Here is a 16,726-nt window from a genome sequence, read left to right on the forward strand (position 1 = left end):
GAATCCTACTCTCCAAATATTTTTAGGAATCTTCAGGAATTCATGCATATGGGTGTCCAAGTATCAGACTTGCTCATAGGTGGTTTCTGGGCATTACCAATCCAAGACTACTTTTACTAGTTCTAAGAATTCTCCATGGAGGTTATGCTAAGCTGAAACTGTGTTTCCATAACTTTTTCTGAGGTTTATGTACTGGAGGAGTGACAGTTTCATTCAGCACAATCTCTGCTACTGTGCCCTATTGGCAAGGATGAGAGTCATTGCTAATACAGTGAAAGCAGAGATTCTCCTTTGCAACCTCATTCATTTGAGAAATGGAAAGGAATTCCCAGGGTTTGATTGAATTCATCCCAGTTCATCACATATGATTGAAAATTTCTGACCTCCAAATGGTGAGAGCTTTATCAAAGTGTTTCCCATCCAAGTACTAACCAGGCCCGACCCTGCTTAGCTTCCGAGATCAGACGAGATCGGGCACGTTCAGGGTGGTATGGCTGTAGACTATCAAAGTGTCTAATGAGGTCCTATGTAAATTTTAATGGTGTTTGATATAGGGTTATGTGTTGCAATCTCCTCATTTTTGTGTTTGGAACATTCCCCCCCGCCCCCGGAGTCTAACTATTACTGGTAATTAGAATGAATCCAACAATTACAAAATTTAAAAAAAGGAGGGACCAAGGACAGAATTCAATATATATTATAAAGCATAAATTTATTGTCTCATAATGACATTACAATAGTATCTGAAGAAATGTTAAAAATCTTTGTTCTATATTTATAGAGTTCAAACACTTTGGCTCAATACCAGTATCTATCTATGAAACCAGTTTTCCATTAAAAAAATTAGTAAATATTTTGAAAAGTCTTAAACTATTTTTAAAATGAGTCTGTGTCAGGCGAAACAGAATCCATAGATATGAACTGTAAAATAATTTATCTCAATATATATCTTATTTTTTTCAGTATATTGATAAAGTCATGGACAGTTTGTTAAGGATAAGCTAGCATAGTTTCTTTAACTTCATTTAGAGAGTTAGATGGCTGGCTACTTTTTGAAAAAATAAATAAGGTTGTCTGTATTTTGAGTTTACTCTGAGAGAATTTTTTTAAGGAAGTTAATTAAGATAAATATGTTGTGAAAGAATGAAGCCTAATACTAAGAATGAGATTTAAAGAATTTTCACAGTAAAATATCTTCCCTGGTAGTTGTTTTAAAGCAGTAATTGAATATTCTCTAACTATGATTATAGATCTCAGTTAGGGAGTAGTATGGGGCCTACAGAAGCAGGATAGAAAAAAAATGTAGAATATAAATTTACATATTTGAATCACCATTCCTTCACTTAATAAACAAATAATTCCTTGACATTTTCTCATAAATATTATTTTTCAACATGTTAAATCCTTTTATTTAACTCCCTGTGTGGCAAAGTGTTCTCTGTTTCTATCAGTTGTATCTAAATCTCTATATATTCACTTTGCCCCTAAGTCTTCATTATCTTCTTGTTACTTTCTTACACAATCTTGTCTTAAAGAATGATGGCGTACATGCATTTTTGAATTACACAGAAATAAGGCTGTTAGGGATTGAAGTTCATTTTCCATACACTCTGTCAACATGCAAGAACTTAAACTCCTTCAATAGTACTTTCTGACAGTTGTAGAAATCCGTCACTAATAACAAACGATGAAGAGAATATAAAGCCTTCCTCAGCATGGTTAATTCTCAAAGTAGCTGCTTACCTTTTATTAAATTTATTGTGATTTCTTGCATTAGAAATTATGATGATGATGCTTTACTGAAGAGCTAAACTTTGAACTTCACATTCTCATCAGACCCAATCTTCATACAATGATCTGTGCGAGCCATGGTATTATTCTACATCATGCTGTCTTTGCTGATCCTCTTCCATCTGCTGTCCCCCTGACAAATTCCTCATCTTTTTTCAAAATCCAGTTCATTTCCCACTCCATGTGATAGCTGTACTTGCCAACTGCTATCTGCCTTTCTTTTCACTGGAGTCTTTGTGCTTGCTCTAAGGACTTGAGGGTTCTGTCTCAGCATATCAACACACCAGAAGAAGAGAAGTTGTAGATTGGCTTCTTCACTTTTTTTTTAACTTTGCTAATAGTCATTCCATTTGGACAATTTGAACTGAATTGCAAGTAAGAGAAACACACATGTATATACTATGGTTAAACAAAGACTTGAAGAATATTTTGACATCAAACTGGCTAGTGGAGAGCACTGACATATGATTCAGTGAACATACTACGTGGACTCAAGTTTACATTCAGATTATGATGTCTTTGCTCAGAACATTTGCTTATTTCTGCATCACTAAGCACCAAACCGATATTTAACTTATTAGTGTCTTAAGATATATGCAAGTTTTAAATACGATTATATATGTTAGCAGAAGACCATCCAACAATCCTAAAGAACACTAAAATCACAAACTTTTAGAACAGATATTCTTTCAAATTTTTTCTTAAGCTTAATATCTAGTAGAATAAATTTTATTTTTACAGTGGATATTCATAATTGAATACAAATAAACTACAATATTACTTGCTGTCCAGCTAGTATTGATGGATATTATCCATGGATAGGTTATGTATGAATAGCATATTATGTATGGATTAAAGAGCAAGAACATTGTTTATATTTATGTATTTACATATATGTCAATTTAATAAAATATTATACTGTATTTCCATATTGAGCTCTAGTTTACTTACATTTCTTCAAAGAAATACCAGATGGAGGAGTTGATGGAAATGATACAGAAATGAATACTGAAGTGATGGTTTGGCTTTTTTAAGAAGAAAAGCTTGCCAAAATCTCCATATTGACATGGCAACGTTTTATGAATAAATCTAATATCTTTTAGATTTAGCACAGTTCAAAAGTCACCATCTGTTTCAAAAAGTGAAGGTTCTCACCATTACATAGTTTCTTGGCTCTAAAACTAAAAGCAGGCAATTCATAGTTTATATAACATTAACTATCAAGAATGTGTGAGAAATTATATATATTTTAGAAAATCAGAAACTTAAAAATATGTTTGAGTTATTCTTAAAATTACAGTTGATAATACATCATGTATATTTTTTTCTTCTTACATAAACTTGGATAGGTCCCCTGCTCATTCACTATATGGAGTTCTAAGTCAATACCAGCAGGGCAGCAAGCAATACATAATACAAAGTATGTATGTTGGAAAATGGCAAAACACTAGAATCTAATTTGAGCAGAGTTGTTTGAAAGGTCTTTGACAAATTAAAAGAAGTACAATTTGTATGTATGTATTATAAGAAGTTGTATGTTGTGTCTTATTTTTTATACATATTGACTAGTAAATCTCTTCATTTGATACAGACAAAACCAATTGTACTCAGAATCCATTTTATTTCTCATTCTTTTGAGGTTAATGCTGATTTTGCCTTATAATAAATTTTTAATCTAATTTTTTATCAAACAATTGTGGGAAATAATAAGATTAAACTGGAGGTAAATATGAGTCTTTTTACAAAACTCATTAGCAGTTTTTATTAGTTTATTTTGTTTTCTGAACCAAATGTCTAAGATGGTAATGTGACAAAAATACTTGCAGTGGTTTCACCTGATGTTTGTTTAAGATTTCTCAAATGCGAGGCTTCCTGCTGTCAAACTACTGGAAACTTTTCTAGTCTTTGTTCATTTGGTCTTAAACCAAGCTTGTAACTTTACACTAACATGCTACTAAAAAGTGTCCGATAGTGACGTTCTGGCAATCATGTGATTCTTGGCCAACATCTACTTGGCATTGGCCTCCTTAAGAGCTTGTTAACCAAAATTAATTATTAGATATTAGAGTGTACCTTATATATATATACATGGGTAAGTTTGCACCTCTGGATGAATCTTTGAGGAAATGTTGTCAGGTATTTGGAGTGGTGAACTATCACACAGTAAATTACCTAGAGGAAAAGACACAAGATTTCTTTAAAGAACAAATAACAGATAAAGAGACAAGTTTTTGTAGAGGACAGACATGAAAAGTGCCAGAAAAATTTAAACTTCAGAAACTTTAAAAGCTATATATATAGTATGACAATTTTTCTGAACTTACCCAAAGGAGAATAACCCTTATAAAAACCAAGACCCTCTCTATGTGGTTCCTTTCAAAATTTGTTGCAATGAAAGACAAACTGTGCATGAGTATGAATTACAATGCATCTGTAGAACTGTGCTTTCTGTTCCATTTCATTTAAGAAGAACTTCTATCTTGATACTGAATTGACTTCAATCACTACACGTGGCTTATTCAAGTTTGTTCTGCTTCTATCAGCTATTCAACAGATAAAATGCAGATTTAGTGTGAGGCAATACTGACATGTTTATTCTTCAGGGCCAATAACAAAATAAAATTCTAAGCTATCTTTTACATGTTTACCCTGGAGCTCATTCCATTAATTTCTGAAAGTAAGTTTTTATCAACCAGGCCAAAATATTTTATTGTTAAGAACCCTTAAATATAAAAAAAAAATTCCATCAACATCCATACAATTAAAAATAACCTATATTGGCCCTGGCCGGTTGGCTCAGCGGTAGAGCGTCGGCCTGGCGTGCAGGGGACCAGGGTTCGATTCCCGGCCAGGGCATATGAGAAGCTCCCATTTGCTTCTCCACCCCCCCCCTCCTTCCTCTCTGTCTCTCTCTTCCCCTCCCGCAGCCAAGGCTCCATTGGAGCAAAGATGGCCCGGGTGCTGGGGATGGCTCCTTGGCCTCTGCCCCAGGCGCTAGGGTGGCTCTGGTCGAGGCAGAGCGACGCCCCGGAGGGCGTGCCGGGTGGATCCCGGTCGGGCGCATGCGGGAGTCTGTCTGACTGTCTCTCCCCGTTTCCAGCTTCAGAAACACACACACACACACACACACACACACACACACACAAAAATAGCCTATTTCACAAGCTTACTAGGGAAAAATTTATTATGAATTTTTTAGAAAGAGTCCTGCTAGTAAAAATTAAGATGGCTAGGATAAGCTGAACAAAAAGACCCTTTTAGTTTTAAATTATGCCCAGTAAAAGATGGAGAGGTAAGATCGGGACATATAAAACACAGAGAGAAGGTGACATAACAACTGGACAGATAGGGACACAGCAATAGGCAGTCATATATCAAAGGGTAAACACAAAGACAGAGCTAAAAGCCTTAATGTGTATGTCTTTCTCTATTTTCCCACATTTCTGGTAGGAATCTTTTGTCACCTATATTGTATCTGTTGCTGCAAACTTCTAAGGGACATTTACTCTTTATTTTCCCATGTATCAAAACTGTCCACTCAACTAATAATTCCATTTGACAATTAAACATGATCAAATCTCTTTCATCTTACATTTTTTCCCTTTTAACCCTTCATTTCCCTCTAGTTACCATCTTACTTTTTTTTTATACCTTCACAGTTAAACTTTTGAAAGAGTGGTCTACACTTGTTATTTCAATTTTGTCTAATCTGGCTTCTTACTCTAACCTCATACAATGAAGTCTTCAGGTTGTAGAATTATATGGATAGTCCAATAGACGCAGGGCATTTGATAAACTTTTCTATTGCCTCCTGACATCCCACACTTTTTTTATTTACCTCCTGCTGCTTTAGGTACTCCTTTTAAGATTCTCTCATAGTTTCATCTTCTTCTACTCAGTCATTAAATGTTAGCTCCTCCAGACTCAATCCTAGGAAATTTCTTCTACTCACTCCATACGTTCATCCACATCCATGGTTTCAAATATCATCTGCATACTGATGACTCATACATTTATATTTCCTAGCCAGACTCTCCTCTGAAGTCTACATCCATAAATTCAACTTTCAAACTACAGGTTTGATAGGCAGCTTAATCTTATCATGCTCCAGCCTGAACTCATAATTTCCTCTATCAAACTTTCTTGCATTGTTCATTATTTCAACAAATAATAGAATCTATCCAATTGTACAACTGAAAACACGTATTCATTTTGACTCTCTTTTCACTTTTGGCATTCACAGTCACAGTTTTACTCCTAATTATATTTTAAATCTGTCAATTTCTCTGTGACATCAGTGTAGACCAAGGCACCATATGTCTTACTTGGACATACAAGAGCCATCTATTTGGATTCTCTTTCAATCACTCTTTAACATAACTGTAAGGCCCTATACACTTTTTCTATCTGCTGACCTCTCAATCTTCATCTCCTAGTACTCAGCTATTTTTCTGTGCTTCTCTGTTCCATACACGTTGTTCTATTGGATCCCTTAATATGGCATGGCTCTTTCTTCCAAAGGGTCTTTTCACATGCTCTTCCTTCTGCCAGACAAACATGACCACTGCTTTACCTGTTTTGTTTGTTGGTTTGTTTTTTTACCAAAAACTAGTTTTTCACTAATTTTAGAGCTTCCTTGGACTCTCTAGCATAGGCCAAGGCTACTTTGGGACTTGTTCTTCTTGCATCATGTTTCTTTTATTTCTTATACATATCAAATTTTAATTCCTACCTCGTTAGTGTGACTATTTGTCAATCTCCCTTACTAAACTTTATACACATAAGAATTAATATTTTGTCTGGTTTGGTTTACCATTGAATTTTAGGGGTTCACTATAATACCACTGTATATACAGTGTATAGTATTACAATACTACAAATACAATAAGGACCCTTTGTTATGCAAGAAGTTATATTAAACACAAAATTTAAAAAGCCAAAGGAAACAGAAAAAGAAAGGAGAAACAAAAATTAAGGTATATTGAGATTGCAAGATAGTTGCAGAATAAGTGAAAGCTACACTTATCTCCTCCTGGTGCCAAACCAGATTCATAGTTAAATTATAAAGCAACAAACCTGAAAAACCAACAGAATGCTAGCTGAACAGGAGTATTATAACTAAGGATTTACAGATGTGGGAAGGGTGGGTCCCCGACCCTTGTGCAGAGGCTGAGAATTTGGAGGTACGTATATCAAGGTTGCCTAAGTCTTCTCTGAGGAGCATGAGGTCACAACCCCAGGCAGGTATCCCCAACCTAGAGCACCAGATCTCGGATGAGGAGCCCACATAGCATTCGACAGTGAAAATTAGTGGGGATTCAGTCTGACTGGGAGAGAAAGGAATTGGCTAGAAACACAGATAATACCATCTTCCCAAGGTTGAATACTCCTATTGTTATAGCATGAGCCTGGGGAGTTACTAGCCTGCTCCTCCAACTATAGCTGACACCACCTTGTTGAGCTCAAAACTCTGCTGGTGAAAGCCAACAGGACCTTTGGTGTGCTCTTTTATAGGAGAAGCTCTTGGCAGATACCCAGACAGTAATGGGACCACTTTACCCCATCAAGTGCCTGATTGCACTGCCCTCAAGCAGAAGACCCACTAGCTCCACTCTCCTGATCCTGTTTGCCCTGGCTATCAAGCTTATGTGTTGTAGAGAGGGTCTGTGGGTTGTGGCCAGCTTGGGCCCATACTAGTCTTTCTTTGGAAGGCTTTTGACAAAGACCAGGCACCTCAGAGTGGCAGAATGACTGGCAGGTGGGCCTCAGGATGCTTTGCACATTTTACTGATCTTCCCTCAGGCGAGTGCTGAAGGAAGTTAACCCTGGTACATAGCATGGCTGCTCCAACACACACCCAGGTCCATCAGAGGCAGTCACAAACAGCAAATTGTGTGGTAGTGCCAGACAGGTAGCCCAAGGTCAGTTACAGGCAGGCAGCGTCAGACATCAACCTATACTAGAATGCTACCCAGGTGGACCTAGAAACAAAAAAACCAGTGGTAGGCTTCAGACCACACAGGACTCAACCCAACTAATTACATAACTGGCACATCCAAGGGAGATCCTGGCAGGCACCAAACCTTGCAAGAAACAACTTTGCATTGGGGACAGCCCCCACATAGCAGTTTATACATTGTGATTAAGTCTACCCTTATAGTCAGCCAGCCTGAGGGTTAACTGCAGCCATAAAAGAGCCAATAGCATTCAAGACTCAACTACAACAGGAAGGTGCACATAACCCAATCAAGAGACATTCCTGGAGCACCTAGCTCTGATGATCTGGAAGATGGCACCACCGAGCTCCGTAAACACATATAACCTAAAACCACCAACTATAAATTTGGGAGTCATAGCAGATCTAACACATGTACAGAGACAAACATAAAAGATAGGCAGATGGAGAGACAAAGAAACATACCTCAAATGAAAGAACAAAAAAAAAATCCCCAGAAAAAGAGTTAAGTGAAATGGAAGCAACCAAGACACAAGATGCAGAGTCCAAAACAGTGGTTACAGGATGCTCAAAGACCTTAAGCCAGTGGTTCTCAAGGTGTGTGCCAGGGCGCACCTGTGCACCCTAGAAGATTTCCAGGTGTGCCCTATGGTATTCCAGAGAAATATGTGCCTGTTGGGGACCGAAAAACCAACAAGGAGTTTAGATCTTTGGGGAACAGAGGTGTGGGGAATTGGCTGTAAGCTGAGAGTCTGCGCAACCCCCCACCTCACTTGCCTGATTAGGTTGCAAAGGCTGTTAAGTTGTGGTGCTGAATTATTTACACTACCCACCATGTTCCCTGGAAAGACTGGAGGCAAGTTTCTTCTATCCTTTGTTTAGTGTAAAGTTAAGATGATATGTATAGTGGGGGTTTTCTGCACTTAATACAAGAGTAAAAAGAGAGGAATTCTTCAATATATTGATGAGGAAATGAGAGTTTGCCTTTCAAATAAATGCCCAAACATTGAAGACATCGCTGGGACACATCCGGCTCATGTTTCTCATAAACACAAGAATGAAAAAACTTAACACATTTGCGCCGTCATCTGCCAAATTTACTAAATTTACTAAGAATGTATCTATATATATAAAATGATAACTTTTTTGTCTTTTATTTTTTAACCCCTCTTTTTTATGAATTCTAAAAAGCATAACTCAAAAAATGTAACATAAAAATGCTTTTTAATGTCAGAATAAATTTAATTTTGTCATACTTATTTTAATTATCATAAGAGCACACTTGGACTTTATATTTTTTCTTTAATATTTAACTTAATTATTATAACATATTTCTCAGAAATTTGTATATAGTGGGCCTACAATTATTTGTAGGATTTAAAATGTGCCCTGACTTCAAAAAGTTTGAGAACCACTGCCTTAAGTAAAGAACTGCTGATCTCAGTGAGAGCTTCAACAAAGAGATAGTAAGCATTAAAAAAGACATAGAAGTCTTAAAAAAAGAGAATCAATCAGAAACAAAGAACAAAATATGTGAAAGAAAAAATACACTAGAAAGAATCAATAGCAGGTTAGAAGCTGAAGATCTAATCAGTGAATTAGAAAATATAACAGAAAATACCCAAAAAGAATAGCAAAAAAAAAAAAAAAAAAAGGAAAAAATTTTAAAAAATGAGGAAAGTCTAAGGGACCTTAGGGACAACATCAAGCATAACAACATTCATATTATAGGGGTACCAGAAAAAGAGAGAAACCAAGAGATTGAGACTCTATTTGAAGAAATCATGGCTGAAAACTTCCTTATCTGGTGAAGAAAAAGGCCCACAAGTCCAGGAAACAAAGAGGTCCCAAACGAGGTAAACCCTAAGAGGCAAACAGTAAGACATACCCTATTTAAAATGGCAAGGAGAAAAATAAAGAGAGGATTTTAAAAGCAGTGAGTTATCTACAAGGCAGCTCCAATAAGGCTGCCAGCTGATTTTCCAACAGAAACAGTTCAGGCCAGAATGGATTACAGGAAATTGTCAAAGTGATGAAAAACATGGACCTACAATCAAGACTAGTTTACCTGGGATAGGCTATCATTTAAAATTGAAGGCAAAATAAAGATCTTCCCAGACCAAAAAATAAAAATATATAAATAAATAAATAATAAAAATACAAGATCTCAAGGAGTTCATTACCACCAAACCAATATCACAAAGAATGTTAAAGGGTCTTCTTTAAGAGGAAGAAAGAAAAGAAAACAAAGGGAGAGAGAGGGACATAGTTCTAAAGAATAACATGACAATAAATAAGAACCTATTAATAATTATTTTAAATGTAAATAGGTTAAATAACCTAATTTAAAAGGTATAAGGTAGCTGAATGGATAAGAAAACAAAACCCAAATATATGCTGTCTGAAAGAGACTCAGTTCAGGAAAAAAGATACACACAGACTGAGAATAAGTGGACAAAAGAAGATATTCCATGCAAAAGGAAACAAAACATAAAAAAGCTGGTGTAACAATACTTGTATCAGACAAAATAGACTTCAAAATAAAGGCCATAGCAAAAGACAAAGTAGGACAGTCCATAATGATAAAGGGAGCAATCCAACAAGGGGATATAACCCTTGTAAACATATATGTGCCTAACATAGGAGCACCTAAATAGATAAAAGAAACTCTTGGTGGAGTTTCATTCTTGTGTTTATGAGATTGACATAGAGGGAGAGATTGACAGGAAATTTTAATACCTCATTGATCTTCCAGAGAGAAAATCAACAAGGAAATGGAGACCTTAAATTACATACTGATTCAGCTAGATTTAATTTATATCTTTAGAGCATTTCATCCCAAAGCAGCAGAATATACATTCTTTTTAAGTGTATATGGAATATGCTCTATTATAGATCATATGTTGGGACACAAAACAAGTCTTAATAAATTCAAGAAGATTAAAATCATATCAAGCATTTTCTCTGACCATAATGGTATAAAACTAGAAATCAGTTACAAAAATCCTTGAAATATATACAGACACATTGAGGCCAAATAACATTTTACTAACACGAATGGGTCAACAATGATATCAAGGAAGAACTCAAAAGTTAACAATGAGACAAATAAAAATGAACACACATCAACATCAAATCTATGGAACACACCAAAATAGTTCTTAGACGGAAGTTCATAGCTATACAAGCTTACCTCAAGAAGCAAAAAACACCTGCAAATCTCAAATAAACAATCTAACCTGATACCTAAAAGAACTAGAAAAAGAACAACAAACAAAGCCCAAAGTAAGAAGAGGGAAGGAAGTAATGAAGATTAGAGCAGAAATAAATGACATAGAGACAAAAAATACAAAATATCAATGAAACTAAGAGCTGGTTCTTTGACAAGATAAACAAAATAGACAAACCTTTCACCAGACTCACCAAGAAAAAAAACAGAGAAGACCTAAATGAATAAAATCATAAATTAAAAAGGAGAAGTAACAACTGACACCAGAGGAACACAAAGGATTAAAAGAAAATATTACAAACCACTATATGGCAAAATATTGGGCAACCTGGATGAAATGAATAAATTCTTTTTTATTTATTTATTTATTTTTGTTTTTTTTAAAAAATATTAAAAAAATTTATTTTTATTAATATTTATTTAGTCATTTTAGAGAGGACAGAGAGAGAGAGAGAAGGGAGGAGCAGGAAGCATCAACTCCCATATGTGCCTTGACCAGGCAAGCCCCGGGTTTTGAACCAGCAACCTCAGCATTCCAGGTCGATGCTTTATCCACTGCGCCACCACCAGTTAGGGCAAAATGAATAAATTCTTAGACACATACAAGCTTCCAAAACTGAATGAGGAATAATCAGAAAATCATAACAGACTGATACCAACTAGTGAAATTGAACCAGTAATCAAAAAACTGCCAACAAACAAAAGGCCTGGACTGAATGGCTTCACAGGTAAATTTTACTTAACATTCAAAAAAGAACTAACACCTATCCCTCTCAAACTATTTCATAAAATTCAAGTTCATCTTATGAGGCCAACATTATTCCAATTCCAAAACCATATAAAGGCACTATAAAGAAAAAATTGGAGGTCAATATCTCAGATGAACATAGATACAAAAATCCTCAATAAAATATTGTCAAACTAGAGCCAGCAATACATTAAAAGGATCATACACCATAAAAAAGTGGGATTTATGCTAGGAATGCAAGGTTGGTACAATATTTACAGTCAATAAGTGTGACCATATAAACAAAATGAAAAATAAAAATAACACCATCATATCCATAGATGAAGAAAACACAATTGGTAAAATTCAGCATGGATTTATGGTAAAAAAAAAAAATCTCAGCAAAATGGGAATAGAGGGAATATACCTCAAAATAATAAATCGCCTGACCAGGCGGAGGCGCAGTAGATAGAGCGTCGGACTGGGATGCGGAGGCCCCAGGTTCAAGACCCTGAGGTCGCCAGCTTGAGCGAGGGCTCATCTGGTTTGAGTAAAGCTCTTCAGCTTGGACCAAGGTCGCTGGCTAGAGCAAGGGGTTACTCGGTCTGCTGTAGCCCACAGTCAAAGGCACAGATGAGGAGAAAGCAATCAATGAACAACTAAAGTGTTGTAATGAAAAACTAATGATTGATGCTTCTCATCTCTCCTCATTCTTATCTGTCTGTCCCTATCTATCCCTCTCTCTGACTCTCTCTCTGTTTCTGTGAAAAACAAAAACAAAAACAAAAAACCCCATATATGATAAACCCACAGCCAGCATCATACACAATGGGCAAAAAGTAACAATGTTTCCCTTAAAATTGGTAAAAACACAGGGATATCTACTTTTATCATTCTTATTCAACATAGTACTGGAAGTTCTAGCCACAGCATTCAAACAAGAAAAAGAAATTAAAGACTTTCAAATTGGAAAGGAAGAAGTAAAACTGTCATTATTTACAGATAACATGATACTGTGTATTGATAACCCTGACTCCACCAAAAACAACTAAAACCGATATTTCTCATAGCAATATTTTTTCTGATATATCTCCATGGGCAAGGGAAGCAATAAATAAATAAATAAATAAACAAACATAGAAACAAATAAATGGGACTACATCAAACTAAAATGTTTTGCACAGCAGAAGAAACCATCAACAAAACGAAAAGACAACCCACTGATGGAAGAATATCTTTTTTGATGAATTTGTGTTAATATTCAGAATTTCTAGAGAATTTATAAAACTCAACACACACACACACACACACACACACACACAATTTCAAACAATCCAGTTAAAAAATGGGCAAAAGACCTGAATACACACTTTTCCAAAGCGGACATACAGATAGCTAATAGCCATATAAAAAGATGCTCAACACCAGTAATCATCAGAAAAGTGGAACTGCCTAATAATTTCACTTATTCAAAAAAATATTTGCACTCCTATGTTCATTGCAATGCTATTTAAAATAGTCAGGCCTTGGAAGCGGTCTAAGTCCTCATCGGTAGACGAGTGGATAAAAAAGCTGTGGTACATTTATAGAATGGAATATATTTGGCCATAAAAAAGAAGGAAATCTTACCTTTCATGACAGTATGGATGGACCTAGAGGTATTATGCTAAATGAAATAAGCCAGTCAGAGAAAAAAAGTGCCATATGACTTAAGTTATATGTAGTATCTATGAAGAAAAGAAATAAACAAAATAGAAACAGATAAGGGAACAGGCTCACGGTTGTCAGAAGGTAGGGGTGTTGCGGGGCTGGGAGAAATAGGTGAAGGTATTAAGCAAAAAATCCTATCAAGAGAGCACTTAGCCAATGGGCACTCAAAAAATTTTAAATTAATTTAATTTATTTAAATTTGTTATATACTACATGGGGAGGGGGTTGCATGGGGAGGGATTAGGGGAGGGGAATAAAGAGAGACAAATATATGGTGATGGAAAATGATTTGACTTTGGGTGATGGGTGCACAACATAATCAACAATTCAAATGCTATAGATGTGTTTACTTGAAACCTATGTATTCTTTCTTTCTTTATTTTTTTGAGAGACAGAGAGAGAGAGAGAGGGACAAACAGACAGACAGGAAGGGAGAGAGATGAGAAGCATCAATACTTCATTGTGACACAGTTGTTCATTGATTGCTTTCTCATATGTGCCTAGACCAGGGGGCTCTAGCCCAGCCAGTGACCCCCTGCTCAAGCCAGTGACCTTTGGGCTCAAGCCAGTGACCATGGGTCATGTCTATGATCCCACACTCAATCTGGCAACCCCACACTCAAGCTGGCGAGCCCGTGCTCAAGCTGAGTGAGCCCACACTCATGCCAGCGTCCTTGGGGTTTTGTACCTGGGTCCTCAGCATACCAGGCCAATAATTTATCCACTGCACAACCGCCTGGTCTCGTGAAACCTATGTACTCTTATTATTAATCAATGTCACCCCATTAAATTTAATTTCCTAAATAAAAAAATTACTATATAAATTTAAATAATTTACATTTATTGTATGATTTAAATAATTTATATAACATATGATATAATATATAATATAGTTGTAGGGTTAGCTTTTAATTTAATTCATTGTCACTTTGAGGTCTTATAAAATATTCCCTAGAAGACAATATAAATTTTCAATTTTGCATCAGTATACAAACCTGTTTACTTTCTAAGTTTTGCATAAAATTAACTAGAAGACTTGAAATGTCCTTGGTTTTCAGTTTTACTAAAAGCAGCAATCATATTTTACAGGATGTTTTCAACTTCAGGCTACATAAGGATCTGAGTAGTTTATCTGACAATTGTTTAATTAGGTCATCATTACTTGCAGTCAAAAAATAAAATAATTCCTTTAAGAAAAGGAATTGCCAAAAGTTGAAATTATGTCATATGTAATCAAGTGTGTCATTATTTGCATAAAACGGTTATATTATTTAATATGATGATATTATCAATAGAAAACCCTTTTAAATTGGTCTCTAAGTTATTTAACTTCTCATCTACCTTTTTTCTGGGTAACTTTTTAAGAGAGATGACTGAAACTAGAGTAAGCCCATTGCTCTGAAAGTTTGTTTTGTTCATACAGAGCTCAGTGTTCCAAGAGGGTATGCCTAACTTATGAATAATAACATTACCTTAGGCTGGGTAATTTCATTGCTTTCTTGTCATAATCAGCTGAATTGCTTAGCTTAGATACCTTCATCTCTTCCTTTATTCAGACATTTACTGATTGACTTTCTGTCTGATGCCCTGGCTTTTAAGTGCATTAAAAATGAGTAAGATACTGTCCCTGCCTTTATAAAGAGTTTCCATTTTCAGATTGGTGTCAATTTCCTTGATTTCATTTTCAGATTGATGCAGACCCTGGAAAAGTTTATTTGATTTATGTAACCTTTATAGGTTAGCCAAGGTCCTGCTGATCAGACTAACTTATTCAATTATAATAGAACATATAAACATAGACACAAAATGTTATTTTTAACTGAGACCGAGCAGTTTTAGAGACTATTATCATTAGAGTGCTATACTGAGAAAGAATTTTAAATTCTTGGCTGCTATGTAAAAATTTGTCCAGTAATGTCCTTGGGATGTGACCATTTAGCCATTTCTCACTTTTGAGATTTCCTTATTTTGAAGCATGAACTAATTTCAATACTACCTTCCAAAAATGTATATGTTTCAGAAAGATATTTCCATCTAACATATAGTTTTCTTCTACTGGATTTCCTTTTTATTTGGTGCAGAGTCAATGCCACCCCCCCCCCAATTCCTACTAGCTATACTCTTTTCACTTAATATATATTATATTTAACAATTGAACTACATTGTAACTTCAACTGAACAAACTGACTCTTTTTTTTGCTTCATAATATTTTTAAAGAAATTGAATCCTTTTGTGTACAATATGATTGTATCAAATTGTACCTTATTTTAAGCTGGACATTTGATCTTGTCTAAAACATCCACTGAGTTGAGACTTTTGGTCAGGCCAAATAGTCCTTGGTTCAAATAGCCCATAACATTTATGTATACTTGTGGTTTACACGACTAATACATAATAAAATATCATATTTTATTGTTACAATAATTGTGTTGTGTTCATACTGCCAATAATAACCCTTCTTGCCTTGATAATCTAGCTGGTAATGGCACATGAGTTAGAAACATGTGTTAGGATTGGAATCTTGCAGAAAAGTAGAATTTATATTAGCTCTGCATGCTTGGGACATAACCCACTTTCAGTGACCTTTGGGCATGGACCACATGTCTCTGGATGTTTTGAATAGGACCACATGTCCACTAATCCTTTACCCAATGACTAAAAAAAAATAATTACCAAAACAAGTTTCAGATGAACCTTTTTGTCATTCTGTATTTGGGTGATTACTATACATATAAATAACATTTAAAAATAAGGCTCAGCATTATAGTTCAAAGAACTACTGTGGAGTACTTACCGTATGGTGACAGGGATGAATGCATTTGTGTTAATGCTGTAATTAGCAGAAAGAGTCAAAATATTTTGGGAACTTCCACATCCATATTTAACTGTGGGCTTTCCTTCTACAAGGAATAGATGAAGAAACTGATGTCCAAAATTCTTCTCACTACCTTTAAGAACAAAATTACATTTAATTAGTGAGAAATATAGATTTATTATATTCAATAACAACAATTCATTCAATGGACACATCTTTTGCCCTCAAGGAGTTTTGATTTAGTGAGATGGTAGGAGTGTTATTAGATAAATATTCAATGTAGCAGTAGTAAATAAGAAATGCACATTATTTTCCACAGGCCAAAAATAGCATGAAATTAATAGCGTTAACTTGACATGAGATTAACTTCTGATTCTCCAATAATAGATAGATGACAGACAAATAGGAAGGGAGAGAGATGAAGAGCATCAATTCTTCGGTGCAGCAACTTAGTTATTCATTGATTGCTTTCTTATATGTGCCTTGACTGTGGGATT

General features: G+C 35.3%; 1 protein-coding gene across 1 annotated transcript in view; it reads right to left on the reverse strand.

The window, feature by feature from the left end:
- Positions 1-16,303, reverse strand: part of LOC136319192 (protein eyes shut homolog) — a 323,769-nt gene extending 307,466 nt beyond the window's left edge. Inside the window, exon 1 of the mRNA XM_066252570.1 lies at positions 16,209-16,303. The gene's annotated coding sequence lies outside the window, so the exon portion shown is untranslated. The remainder of the gene's footprint in view (positions 1-16,208) is intronic.
- Between the last annotated feature and the right edge of the window lie 423 nt (positions 16,304-16,726).

Source organism: Saccopteryx bilineata, chromosome 1 (assembly GCF_036850765.1).
Source record: "Saccopteryx bilineata isolate mSacBil1 chromosome 1, mSacBil1_pri_phased_curated, whole genome shotgun sequence".
Classification (NCBI taxonomy): domain Eukaryota; kingdom Metazoa; phylum Chordata; class Mammalia; order Chiroptera; family Emballonuridae; genus Saccopteryx; species Saccopteryx bilineata.